This window comes from Apteryx mantelli, chromosome 4, assembly GCF_036417845.1.
Source record: "Apteryx mantelli isolate bAptMan1 chromosome 4, bAptMan1.hap1, whole genome shotgun sequence".
NCBI classification, from domain to species: Eukaryota; Metazoa; Chordata; class Aves; order Apterygiformes; family Apterygidae; genus Apteryx; species Apteryx mantelli.
This window is the reverse complement of record NC_089981.1, coordinates 44,278,643-44,292,460: the sequence shown is the minus strand read 5'-3', so window position 1 is coordinate 44,292,460 and position 13,818 is coordinate 44,278,643. Positions and strand designations below refer to the sequence as shown.

At 46.7% G+C, this 13,818-nt stretch overlaps 1 protein-coding gene across 2 annotated transcripts in view; it reads right to left on the bottom strand.

Moving 5' to 3' along the window:
• The window catches only part of PRDM11 (PR/SET domain 11), a 43,701-nt gene extending 31,687 nt beyond the window's left edge, over positions 1-12,014 (bottom strand). The window contains exon 1 of one of the 2 annotated variants that reach the window (XM_067296328.1): positions 11,773-12,014. The gene's annotated coding sequence lies outside the window, so the exon portion shown is untranslated. Of the gene's footprint in view, positions 1-11,594; positions 11,655-11,772 lie in introns of those variants that run through there. The other variant, XM_067296329.1, reaches the window with a different exon arrangement.
• Positions 12,015-13,818: the final 1,804 nt, after the last annotated feature.

The following is a 13,818-nucleotide window of genomic DNA, read 5'->3' as shown; positions in this document are numbered from 1 at the left end:
AGGATTTGAGCAGCGTGGACTACAACTAGGACTTATTTTAATCATTGCCTATTAATCTTTTACAGATGATAGTCATAAATTCACAAAAAGAGAAGCGTGAATCAATTTTATTGACTTTTAAAATCACAAAATCAGGACTACAAAAGATACCTGGAAACACCACCAGTTCTGCTGTGGCTTTCTGAAGCTTTGGGAACAAGCCTCAAAACCAGGAGACTTAAACCTATTTTACAGCAGGGAAGGCTGATGGTTCTGAGCAGACTTCTTCAAGATCGGTGACTTATGTGACAAACAGCATTCAGCTGCCATGACACCAAATTCCTGATGTCCTCCCACTGCAAATGGGTCGAGGATAGTAAAACTCCAGTCGGCCAACCTGGAATTCCTCCTGTGGTTTCAAAGGGATGCAAGACTAGCTTTCACTGTCACTCTTACCCTGTTTGTTAGCAAAACATGTCATTAAAACCTGCCATGTTCTACTCCAGGATGAATGCATTTCAGAGGGAGAAGAAGGAAGAGAACCTCTGAAACTGAATTAATTTTAAGCGTGTCTTAATGAACCCATGGCGGCTTCTAGTCAAGGTGGAGAATGCTGCTGACCTTGATCTTTTGATGGTTAGAAGAACATTTTCTATGTTCATCTTAAAGTTAATCCACAAACAGCTGTTTTATTTTTGTGCTAATACTGTCCTTTACGTTAGAGTATCCTTTTTCCCCCTTACTGCTTATACTGCCACTTCAATTTATTTATTTGATGATGACTCCCTATCAGTCACTACTTTCAGTTCCTTATCTACTTGCATTTTATTGATATTCTTTGACATTAGTTATTAATTGGCTTCTCAAGCACTAACTTAACCGCCTCTTACAATGTCTATTATGTCTGCACAGCTTTCTTTAAATCAACTGCAAGCTTCTCAATGAACAAAATCCAACCTGTTTGAGAAGTACAAGACACTTTCTGTAACATCATGTTTCAAGCATTAATTTTGTATTTCATATTCACCCAGGTCTTGTGCCATGTGATCCAACCTATCATTTCCTGGGCCATTCACATACCCTTTTACAGAAATGTCCCAACATGATCACTCTTACAGTCATCTGGATTTTCTGTGATACACCAAAACATCAAAAATTAAATCAGCAAGCTAGAGATCTCATCAAACTACTGTTCCCTTTGTTTTGAAGGAACATGCTTTCTTCCATGCCAGCAAAATTTTGCCTACCCACAGGATCTATGTTATGCTATTCCAGCAGACTCCTTTATCCATAAGCATCAAGGTCCGAACGATCAACTTATCTTTTCCTTGCTGCTGACCCAGATGGCAGCCTTGCTGGCAATCAAACATGCACAGCTAGACAAAGGGAAGTTATGCTTGGGTCAGCAAAAGGCAAGTTGTTGATCGTGCAGATGCTTTTATAGAAAATGGAGAAGATGTGAAGTTACTGCTCAAATGGCCTTCTATTCTCATCCATGGAAAGACAAAAAGGCTGGAGTCAGGACGCGCTTGGTACACACGCTGCCAGCTAAAACACTGCAGCTCTTCTGCCCTTGTGTTGTGTTGGGAGAGGGGGAAGATATCGGAGTGCTTTTAATGTTTTATAAGGCACGCGTAAGAAATTCAAGAAGCCCCATCAGGTTTTGCCAGCCTCGCTGCAGAGCTGGGACCCTGCCACATAGCACTCATCACACTAACCAGCAGCATCCAATGGCCGCCCCGCTCCTTAGGGCGAACATCTCCAGGTCACTTCAAACGCAAGCCCATGCAGGTCTTGAGGATTCCTGCACTTGTGCAAGCTGGCCAATCTAAAAATTTCCGTGGTAAGTGACACCAGTGATTCATGTATTTTAAAATCTACTAAGGTAAAAAGGGAAAGGAAAGGGAAGGCGTGGGGGTGGGCAGGAAGCAAACCCCAGACACAGCGTTCTAAATAGCAGATGTGGCTATTCTGGCTAGTAAACTTCCACTTTAATTTCTAACCCCACAGAGATGGGAAATGATTCATGAAAAATCAACAGGATAAAATTAGCTGGAAGGCAGAGAGATAATTCATGCAACCCAACCATCAGGGGTTGCAGTGCCAGCACTACCAGTACTGCCTCGCATTTCAGCCTCCAGTGCCCTTCAGTGAATGGCATCCAGCCAGTGATTGGCCTCACATATATTTCCTTAGTGTCTAAATTAGCCCCTGCGGAGAGCATATTCATCTTATAACAAGACAGCCTTTCACTCAACACTTTTAGAAAAGTTCCAGCCATTTTTTTTAAATGCTACCTGCAATATTCTCTTTTTTTCCTTCCACAGGTGAATGTGTAGTGGTGTTGGAAGGTATGGACTTATAGGATGGACAGACTCAAACACACACACACATCTGTAAAGTATGGCCAAACTACATGCAAAATTCAAACTGCCTGGATGTTCGAAAGTGCAATTTGCCAGAGCACCCTTATCTTTTTCTGTATCAGGTCCTGCATAAAGCCGACAACACACTCAACAATGACCTGCTGCACTCCTTGCTATGTGAGCGCTGGTCTGCTCTTATACACACTGGTGATTTTTGTAAAACTGCTCTTAAATTCTGTTACTTAAAAAGAACTAAGCACAAACCACAAAACCCAATTTCATTCTTGATACAACCACGTGATATCAAGTTTCTTTAGCAGATGGTATTATTTACAAATTGCAACTCTAAGCTGCTTATCGTAAAGGCAGGTGAGAACCTGCCCTCCAAGAGACCTCTTGACTTCCAGCAGACACTTGGTTATTGAGCAATGCCACTTCCCACCACCCAAATCAAAAACTTTAGGAAGCGATCCTCAAATTATAAAGCCTTTGCAGCAGAGAACACTGATACTTTAAAGCAGAAAGTCTCAGCTGCAGGGGGAGCCCCATTTAATTAGGACCTATGGGTACAAATATAACATCAATATAAAATCCCTGCTTTAGTTCCATTTGCCCAATTGGCACCTTTTAATTTCTGCAGAAGGATGTTACATGACAGCCCCTCTACATTTAGTATTGTGGCCTCTCTCTACTTGGGCTGCAGGACACAGCAAGTGGCTGCTTTCTTTTTACTGATTTGGCTCTCCTCCTGCCCCCACCTCCTCCAAGCAAAAAGGGAAAGAATATTTGGGGGAAAACAAGATGGTAGGGGTAAATCAAAGTTTCAGAAACACATGAAAATATAACAAACTAACTCAGCCCTTTAAAAGCGTTAAAGAACACACCAGGCAAAACAAGAATAAATCAACTGCTCTACAAACTGCAGAGGAAGCAAAAGCAAGAGCCATATTTACTTCTTCTCATTTGTACCCTTTTGCAGGCCATTAGGGAGATAAGATCTCACAGTACAACAGACATTATTCAGGGCTGGTAAATCTGTCTACAGGTTAGAGGCTCATATTACACAGCTTGGATGAGTACTGGCTGAGCATGGGTCACACCGACCCCCTTTTCCTTGGTGTAGGCAGCAGTCCAGATACTCCCAGTGTCAGATCTGCCAAGAAATCAGATATCCGTGTGCTGAATCTACCACCACCACCACTTGATCTGCACATTCCCTTCCATACAGAGAGAGGGATGTTTGGACCCTGTATATCCTAATGCAGCTAACTGCAGAAAAATTTCCATCAGGGGCCAGGCACTTCTGTTCCTTCAACCCTTGGTCCTCAAGTATGTCTTATACATAAAGGTATTGGGTTGCACAGAAATACCTAATCCTTTACACTGTGGACATTTTTGAAATGCTCATTAGCACAAACATGGAATGACTCCAAGAACTCATTCAATTTCCATCCAAAAAAGAAAAAAAAAAAGGAACGCATCACAGTGACTTCATGCATACAAACTGTAGAGAGGCTACAAAAACTCACCAACTACCCAAAAGGAACTCAGAGGTAACATTTCAAACACCTGACTACAGAACAAGACCTACTGAAAAAACCCCAAACCACTAGTTAAGCCCATCAGACCTAAGTAGGATATGTTAGCCTCTGATTTAGTTGGTGCTAGCTCTCAACACCTCTAGAAGGCACAGTAAGCGGATCCACCTTTCTGGAGGTACTGTGTTTGCAATACCAGTGCAACACTCGCTGGCGAGATTCTGCACTGAGATTCAGGTACTGCTGCACCTGCCAAGCAGGTTTTCACTACATGATTTAGAAGGCAACTTACATACATGCTGTACATAAGAGCATTTAAACATACATGGGGTGAGGCTCTGGAGCAGTAAAAAAATTGGGACTTGAAAAATTAATCATGAAGTTTGATCTAGTCTCAGGACTACTAGCCGAGTTCAAAATGCATACCTACAAACACGTGTGCTTATATACACACACACCTGTATTGATATTCTGGGGCAATTCCAGAGTTAGCAATGCAAACATGAAAGGTGTCAAGACGGTTCAAACATCACTTAACTTATTCACCTGTTCTTCACATTTGGAAAATTTTCTTTGCAACCATAAAGGGAACAGAAATTCAGTAACTAAAAAGCGTCCATTCTTCAAAAGCTGATTGACCTCATCTGAGCTCAAAAAAAATCTGCATGCCTAGGCAAGTACACGTGACAACTCTAGAACATATTTTATTGTTCACAGAAGTATGTTCTCAACATGTGTTATCAGTATTGATTTTTCCTAGAGTCTGTTTCCAATTGTTTTCATTAATTTCCTCTGAAGAGATGAAAAGACTGGACTCTGCAAACTGTTGCATATTTAACATTTGTTATTAGCCTTTCAAGCAAAGTGTCTCCTATTTCAAGAAAGTAGCAGAGCATATGAAGAACTCCAGGAGCTTTGGGGAAAAAAAAAAAAAAAAGTACATAGAAACCAGCAAGTCAAGGATTGTCCAAGCGAAAGGTGTAAAGAGGAATGTGCTAACAGTGAAAAGATAATCCCAGCCAAACTTAATGACTTCTTTCAAGGATGATGCTATATCTGCCTCATCTGCTCAGCTATTTGAGCCTACAGCTTTAGCACTGTATTTAACTCCACTCAGCATATTATGATACAGTTTATATGGTACATTTTCAAAATAAAGCTTCATTGTACTGAAAGGGAATGTACTAGACAATATTTCGAGTAGATTATCAGCCTGAAAACAGCTCATGTCCCTGACCAACACCAGCTCCAATTACTGGCCTTCAACATGCTACACTTTGAAGCCGTGTTCACTGGGAACCAGTAAAAGCTGCATGTCTGCAACACTTTGACCCACATTCAGAAGTGTGGAACTAACATTCCCAAACACGTATTCATGACCTGGCTCAGGGATCTGGAAGGGAGTGAACATGGATAGGCTCTCTGGCTGCATGGTAACACTAAACGCAGAAACTCCTCTGGCTCTCAGTAGGAGTTAATTAAAGTAATTCTGGAGCCATCCTATAAGATAATCTTCCACGCCACCTCCCATGCACTTTCACCACTGTATGCTCATACATCATCCCCAAAACCCACATTCAAGCTTTCACTGGCAACACAAAGCCCCTAACTACCAGCAATGCAGCTTGCTAAGCCGCTCAAAGTGCCTGCCCAGCATGGACACACAGAATCACAGACACCTGGCCTTGCCACTGACACCCATTTCTGAACCACAGTCCCTCCGCCTCTGTCAGCCGCGGGCTCCCGTCCCGCAGCGCTACGGCTACGCTGCGCCAGAGCCCCACGCTTCGCAGTGCCTGCGAGGGCGCCCGCACTGCCCCAGGTGCTGTGCCTGCTGCCCGGGGAGGCGCAGCGGCCACCCCGCACCCACCGGGCCAGGACACAGGGCCTCTCCCGCAGGGCCTCCATGAGGTGAGGGCAGCAACCTATCTGCAGCACATCTGTCCGGTACCCAAAGAGGGTGAAAGCAGAAGAGACAACGTGTCTGTGGCAAAGGCACCTAATTTTGGAAATCCCCCCTCTTCCTTAGGCTGACAGTCTCAGTCCAAGGCACCTAGGTCTTTTATAAGGCTTTTAAAGGGAAGACATTCATTCTTCATGCTAACATTGCACCAGCTTAAATTTATTTACCAATATGCTCTTATTATGCACACAAATGCCTAAAGCATATTTGCCAGGGACACTGCAGAAAAGGAAATTACAAGTAAGTATTGTGTGGGACATGCTGTGGTTTGTCTACTAACAGAAACTACAGATTTGCTGGGCAAATCAATTGAAGTTAAACTATCCCATCTAAAAAAACAAAGCATAAGGAAGAGAGAAGAAAGGGGGCAAACCAATCCATTTGTTAAGAGTGTGTCCAAATTAGATGACTTCACTTAAGATACCCTTCTGGTGGGCCCCTTATTGATGGCTGTTTGTGACCTAAGGATTGCACTCAAATGGTGTTCTGCAGTATGCATTACTGTTCTCCCTCTGGAGGCTGCCAGTTTCTGCAGATTTCAGCTTCAAACTTAAATTATATGTATAATGTTTTTACCTTCTGACTGCAAAGAAACTGTTGCAAGTATGAAATGCTGGACTGCTGCCTCCCCATGTTGTGCATAGAGGAGTCCTTTGAACAACAGCTCTCAGGGATGTGAACTATCCCATTCATACAAATGAAGCATTGACCAGGAAGCATAATGGCAAAGGTTTAAGCGTCAATATTTTGAATTGCTTTACTGTCTCAGCAGAAATATGTAGGCTCTTGCAATTATGTGCAGAGTTTGGGGTGGAGGGAGGAAAAATGCCAGGGTTAGCACCACCTTCACTGACTCTGGCTGAAGTCAGGAGTCTATATGGTGTTGCAGTGGCTAGACCTCTACAAATCCACACAGTAAACAGTTTCAGATGGCAAGTCAAAATTTACATTGGTACCCCTGCATCACTGCCTTTTTGTCCCCGCTCCTCTCATCTTCCCAATCTTTTCTATTATTAATGTACTGCCTATCATGCAACAGGCACTTTAAAGAAAAACTTCTGTAACATGGGATGCTTCTGCTCCCCTCCTTCCCCAGTTCCTCTTCCATCCACCTTGCTGTTCTCCCCTTCCAATGAAGACAAGGAACTGTTTTGTTTTTCCCAGTTCTTTGTCTGGCCTTGCTCCCTTTCTGAATCACTTTTCTCTCGCTCTCTTTCTGAAGATGCCATCCAGGGTGATGCAAACCTGTTTCTCATGTTGTCCTCTCTGTTTTTAATTCAGGCAGTGTGTCCTGCTACTGGAATCCATTTTCATGGCCAACTAGCAGAGGATTCTTGAAAAGCAGTATTTCACTATCTAGTTTTAAAAGGACGATTGCTCTACAGGCTTTATTTTTCCCCCCACTTAAAAAAGCATCAGTAGCAGAAAAGAGGTCACAGGAAGAATGGAAGAGTCAAAGCTGGCAAAATGAAAGCCTTCTTCACGCTACTACTGCGGAGAAGGTCAGTGCAAAAGGAGATACTAAAACTGTCTGCAGCTGCACAAGTGTTTTTGGTCCAAGAAATTTCACTCTGAATGACAGTGCTTCAGGCAGAAAGCGCTGTACAAAAGTGCTTGTGATGAAATGTGTCACAGACATAAACACAATGGCAGAGAACCAAGTGCAGGAAAGCTAGTGCCCCAAACCAAGGCAGCCAGGGCACTCTGAGATTAAGGAGATCAGGATTTTATTCCTAGCTCTTGCTTACATCCTCTTAGACAATTACTCAGTGTTTTCATTCTTCCATTTTCCCTCTCATCAGACTGCAAGCGCCGAGATGCACACTATCTCTTGCTAGGCATCTGTAAAGCGTAGCGATGACACCAGGATAGTAAATATCCAGCCTTCATAATTCAGGTATTCTGTGATTTGTCCAATGATAGCACTGAATGTGCTGACTCCCTCTTTAAGGAATATATCTGTGCCTTAAGAAGCTGTTAGCCCTGGAGTTAGAAGAACCTGTGATCAGGTGAGAACTGTGATAAGAGAACTTAACACTGTGAACGAAAATATGTCAAGTCTACCTCAAAAAGTACGATAAAGAATCCAGCTGACTACCGATTTCTTCAGATGCCAGAAAGCTACAATCCAATCTCAAGAATAAAAGCTTTTTTTTGCTTGCTTTGGCTTTCTTAGAAAAACAGTTGTTCATAGGTCTTGGATACACATATTCCCAATGCTAAGCAGGCATTACAAGTTCCCCTCTGTGCTCAGGCCACTGGGAACAAGAGTCATTACATTTTACAGCTACCTGGCCTTGTATCTTCAGATCAAGTTTTAGCAGCTTATTTCTTCATTCTGGAGGTTCCTCAGTTTAATATGCAGTATGTCAACCGAAAGAAAATGATTTTGTCTTTGGGATGGTATTTAGCTTCTCCATGAAAATCTTCACATACATGCCAACAACACTAGAACAGCAATAAGTTTTAAATATGCTACTCCAAAATATCACAAATATTAGGCATTTTGTGACAGTCAGGGCAATATTTTAAGAGCTCTGGAAACAGTTAGTAGCATTTACAGCCAAACCAGCAAGAGAGAGGCCCTGCTACTAGCAATTTTAAGAATAAAAAAAATACATAAAAGCACTGGCTTCTCTTGCATAAATGGAAGGGGAAAAACTTCAAAAAACTCAACTTTACTTGTGAATTAACCATCATGAAACAGAAATTACAAAAGAAAAAAAAATCCAAAAGGATAAAGTGCTTATGATACTCTTTATATAGGGCAGAGACCTCTCTTGTCAAAGTGTGTTGTTTTTCTCCTCAATATAGATACTTTATGCTGATTCCTGACTCAGGGCTGCAACTTCCACTTACAGCAACGCTTGCAGCCCCTGATCACAAAACCAGCCTGTCGCACCAGGGAAGCTCTCCTGTGTCAGCCCCTCTTTCAGGGCTTGCAGGCAGGGCCACATCTGTCTCCCCTCAGCTAATCATTTTGAGCCACTCCATCGTTTTCTTGCAGGCAATACAAACAAACAACCACCCTTCCTGATAAGGCCAACCTTGCCTTAGTACATTAAATAAGTACAAAAGAAAGGACTTGTCTGAAATCAACTTATTTTTAAAAACAGATATGATTCTTACAATAATCCTTCCCCTTAAACTGTCAATAAAAACAAGTGATTGCTGTCAGCAACTAGTAAGGCTCACAATGAGAAAGAGTCCCCTACAAAATGGCCCAAAAAGCACTGTGCTTCATGCATGCTCAACAAAGATGCTAGAAGAGCAATGGGCCAGCTATCCCACACCCACCAAGCCCTATCCCCAAACCAGCACACAGCTGAGAGCCACAAGACCTCCCTCAAACCTCATGACAGCCAGAAGGAGCAGCAACTTCTGAAATGATTCTCAGATAGGAGGAAACATTGCCTTTTCTTGGCCTTGGTACTCCAAGACAGTGGTGCTGTGAGACTGCACAATTCAGCATCTATCCAAGACATTGGGCAATCTTCAGCACCTCCTGCCACTGCCTCAAATCCTCCCTGAGGAGCGATTCCCGATAACCAGCATTTGCTTTGCTAACACAGCCCTTCTGCTGGTCACATGCATAGCCGTGACACGGAAGCCACACTCGAACTCTGCCGACTGCGCACGACCCAAGAGCCCCACCTTGTTCAGCCCGGCGCTAAACAGGAGTAAGGGGCACCTTTGGTGGAAGCATCCCTTCTAAGAGGTAAATACGCATCATACAAATACTTTCATTTCCAATTATAATCTGCATTTGAAAGCAAAAATGTGCTATGTAGATCAAGGATGCATTTCTATTGTGGGGTTTATACACAATGTATTAGAAAGTTTAAAGAGTCATTTCCCTTTCCACTTTCATTGCTTATAATGTTTGTCACTGCAGAAACGGAAATTTAGGGCATATGAAGCCCAGCCCAAGCAGCAACCTCATGTTCCACTAGACAAAACTAAATAGCAGGACCAGATCCATGGGACTGCTAGAAATTTGGGGCTGGGACGCCTTTGCTATTTAGTACCCAGCACCTAGAATAAAACACTGTGCATACTTGCAGTGCTAAAGAATAATTCTTTCTTACAATCAAGTTGGTATTTTTTAATGTCATGTGTATTTTTAATGTAATTTTAATGTGTATTTTTTAATTGTTAACAGACAGTTTTGCCCATAGGTAGAATTAAAGCTTTCTGAATTCAGTGAGCCAAGGATCTACAGCAGGACAGATGTAGTCAGAATATTCCAAGAGGTAAAGGAATTGGTTTCCTCACAACTTGAAAAATCATGTTCTTCTGCAGTGTTTGCAAAGACAGTCAGGCAGATTTAATAACTAAAAATAGAGGGAACAATGCCAAAAATACACATTTGGCTCAGACCAGGTGAAGTTTTTCACATGAGTAAATAAACTATTTCAGCTAAGCAATGCAGTAACAACTCTTCCATTTCACCGTGCAAAGGAACCAGGGAAGAGAAAAAGAGATCTTTCAGTATTAACTTTAAACCCAGGCAAAACTGGTTTTACTAACATTAGTGCTGGACAACCGACTATGCAGAAAGCAGCTCTCCGCAAGCTCTGAGAGAGAAGTGCAGACCTCCCTCCTTTTATGTAACAGGATCCCTAGAGAGCCCGAGTTTCACTTCCTCCCAAGGAAATCTACCCAGCACAGACTTAGCCCTGAGCAAACCCAGATTTAGCGTACACCTCAGAGACAAACGGACTGTTTGTTCATGCCTTACATGCAGCGCTCACGTCCCTATTAAGAGGGACGCACAGAACACTGTTATATCAAAACTATTTTGTTGTCTCCTCTCACACACACACACTTAAAAATAAGGGCTGGAAATCACCCTCAACTTTCCAGATATGACTTCGGTCCACTCTTCTTCCTTCGAGTCAACAAACTCGAGGGGTGGAAAAAGTTATTTCAGCTCATCATCATTGTCTAAATTACCCTGCAGTAGATTATCCGGGACCAAAGCATGGAAGTGTGTTTCCAACAAACGGAAAGTCTCAGCTGAACCCTGGCAGTGATTTTCTGCAAAGCCTCGGGCAAGCTGCTTTTCCTCTGAACCTGCCTGAACCCTCTCCCAAGGGATGAAGTAGATGTTTAATTTGTAAAGTGCTTTGAAGACTTGATTACATCCACGAGCAGGCTGCAGCGACCGCAGCAAGAAATGCCGCGAAACCACACAGAGAGACCTCGCTGAATTATTCACTAGGGATTTGCACCGATACGGCCGGTTTCGGGCGCCTCCGGGCTTCACCTTGCTGATTTCTACCGCTCCGTCAGCAGAGCGCCGGGCGGGCAGCCACGGACGCGTCCAGCGACACGGCTCCCGAGGCGCCACCAGCCCCACGCGCTGCGGAGCGCTGTTCCCGCTTCTTCGGCGCTCAGCGGGAGCGCAGGGGGCTGGCGAAGGGCTCGCAGCACTGCCGCCCGCGCCGCGCCGCGCCGCCCCGCGGCACCGGGGAACCGGGGCCCCGCGGCTCCTGCCCGGGGCGCAGCCCCCCGCGGCCGCTCCCGCCCCGCCCCGCCCCGCCCCCCGCGTTCCACTGTGGCGCGCGGGCCGCCCGCCACGGCCGCCGATTGGCCCGCTGCCGCGTCACTCACGGGCAGCCGCTCACGACTGCGGGAGGAAGGGCAGGCGGAGCGGCCGCCGCGGCGCGGGCGGGCGCGCGCGGCGGGGAGCGGAGGGGGCCGAGCCCGCCGCGGCCGCACGGCCGGGGGAGGGGGCGCGCCTACCTGCCCGCCGGGTCGCCGCCGGCACCCCTCGCCCGCCGGCACCCCTGCTGCGCCGCAGGGTGGCGCGACCCCGCCGCCCCCGGGCGCGTCCCCCCGCCGCCCCGCGCCGCTCCCCTCCCCCCCCCGCGCTCCGCAGCCATTTTCGTGGCCACCTTGGCTACCAAAGGGGCTGACTCACCTCGGCGCTGCGGGCGCGGGGGGCCCGCCTCGGCGTCGGGGGGCCGGCTCCGCCCGGGGGGCCGCGGCTGGCTGCGCCCTGCCTCCCCGCCGGCGCGGCCAGCCCGGCTCGCTAGTCCCAGGCGAGGACAGGTCCCGGGGCCGGGCCGGGCTCGGCGGAGGCGGCGGCGGCTCCCTCCCTCCCGGCCGTGACCACCATCTTATTAGCACAGGAAATGACATGGAGAACGGAAGAGAGGGGCGTTCGGGGGCCGAGCCCGGGGACCCCCCGAACCGGCGGAGGGAGGCGCCGCCGGCGCGGCCCGGCGCGGCCCGGGGCGCCAGGGCTCTGCCCGCGCTGCCGCGCGCCCGCCTTCCCCCGGAGAGCCGCCCCGTGCCTGGCTCCGGCGTTGAAAGCGAAGGGGAGAGAGAGAAAAAAAACGCAGAAATCAAAAACAAAAAACAAAAAAACAACAAAAAACCCAAAAAAACACCCAGCAGCCGAGCCCGAGCCGCCCTCACTGCGGCTTCCCCCTCCCGCTCCGCAGCCCGCGGGCTCGGCGCGGCCACCCGCACCCGCGGCCCTCGGCGGCCGGAGGGACGGACGGGGCGGGGGGGACCCGCTGCGGGGCGGCTCAGCCGCACGGCATCGGCATCGGCACCGGCGCCGGCGCCGCCCCCGAGGCTGCCCCGGCCCCGCGGGGGGCTGCGGGGCGCCGCGGCCCGGGCTGGCGCCGCCCGGCTGCGCGGGAAGGCGGCCGCCGCCCGTGCAAAGGCTGCGGGTGGGCGGTCGGCGCTGTGCCCCCGCTCACCGCTCGACCCTATTCCCGATTACCCCCCCCCCCAAAAAAAAAAATAGGGGCAGCCTGCCCGACAACGGATCCTACCCCCGAGCTCGGCGCAGAAATCAGGGGCAACGCGATGAATGGCAAAAAGTAGGCATAATTTAATAAACAGAGGAAGCATGTCTCACCAATAAAACAAGTTCTAAATAAAACCATCTGCAGGCATTAAACTTGAAACAATGCAAACTGTTTAGCTGCTTTGCCAAAAGAGGCACAGCAGGGGGTAAAGAGGGATAGATAAATAGCCATAATTTTCCAGTTCCTTTGGTTGACAATGGGCTTGTATGTGAACGGGGCTGTGGTGACAATATTCATGCTTGGTTACTTGGAACAACTTCCCTTTTCTGCAGTCCTCAGAAATACCCTTTTTTTGCAGTCCCGACAAATAAAATTCTTTCCTAATTTTCCCTATTCTGTGGTGCCTGCTATAAGGGATGGGATGAGGTGTGGAACAGAGAGGAGTACGGGAAGGTGTGAAATGAAAAAGGAAGTAGTCTGAGCAAAATAAAGGCCTACTTCTGCAATCCTCGAACCGCTTGGATTTCCACTAGCGTCACTGAGAACTTTGGGGATGGCAGCACTTTGGGATCAGATCTTGATATATTACTTTTTAAATCAACAGAAGATAATCTATCTGGCAAAACAATCAGAAAGGTGATCAGCTCCAGCTCAGAATGAGCTCGCTTCTCAAAGGCAGCCTGCGTGGCACAGACAGATATGCTGAGGTTCAAATGGGCATCGTTCATGAGCTCTCCAGCTGTGGTATACTTTTTGTTCCCCGTTTCTAACCTCTCAGGAGAGCATTCCTACTTAGAGGACAAGCTTGTTGTGTAATTTTACCCCTTATCAGGAATCACAGATAGATGGCTTTGAGGCACTTGCACTTGCCTGGGAAAGGCATACCATAAGCTGTCAGCACCTTTAGACTCCTCAGAAATATTAGAGATCTTAACAGAGCTGCCCTAGTCTGCAATCTCTGTGTATGTGCTGAAATGTGTGAGAATACAAAACCAGCAGCAAGTACAACAATGGGCTTGTAAATATGATTGATGAATGAACCGAGAGAAAAAGTAATAATTAGAAAAACAGTAAAAATCATGGAAGTCGTACAAATGCGTGCTGAATGCCATGTTATGTTAATTTGAATTAATAGTTTCATTGTAGCTGTTGTAGTCTAAGACTGTAAGAGCAGGCTCAAAGGGAAGCATAGAGCTTTTATTTAT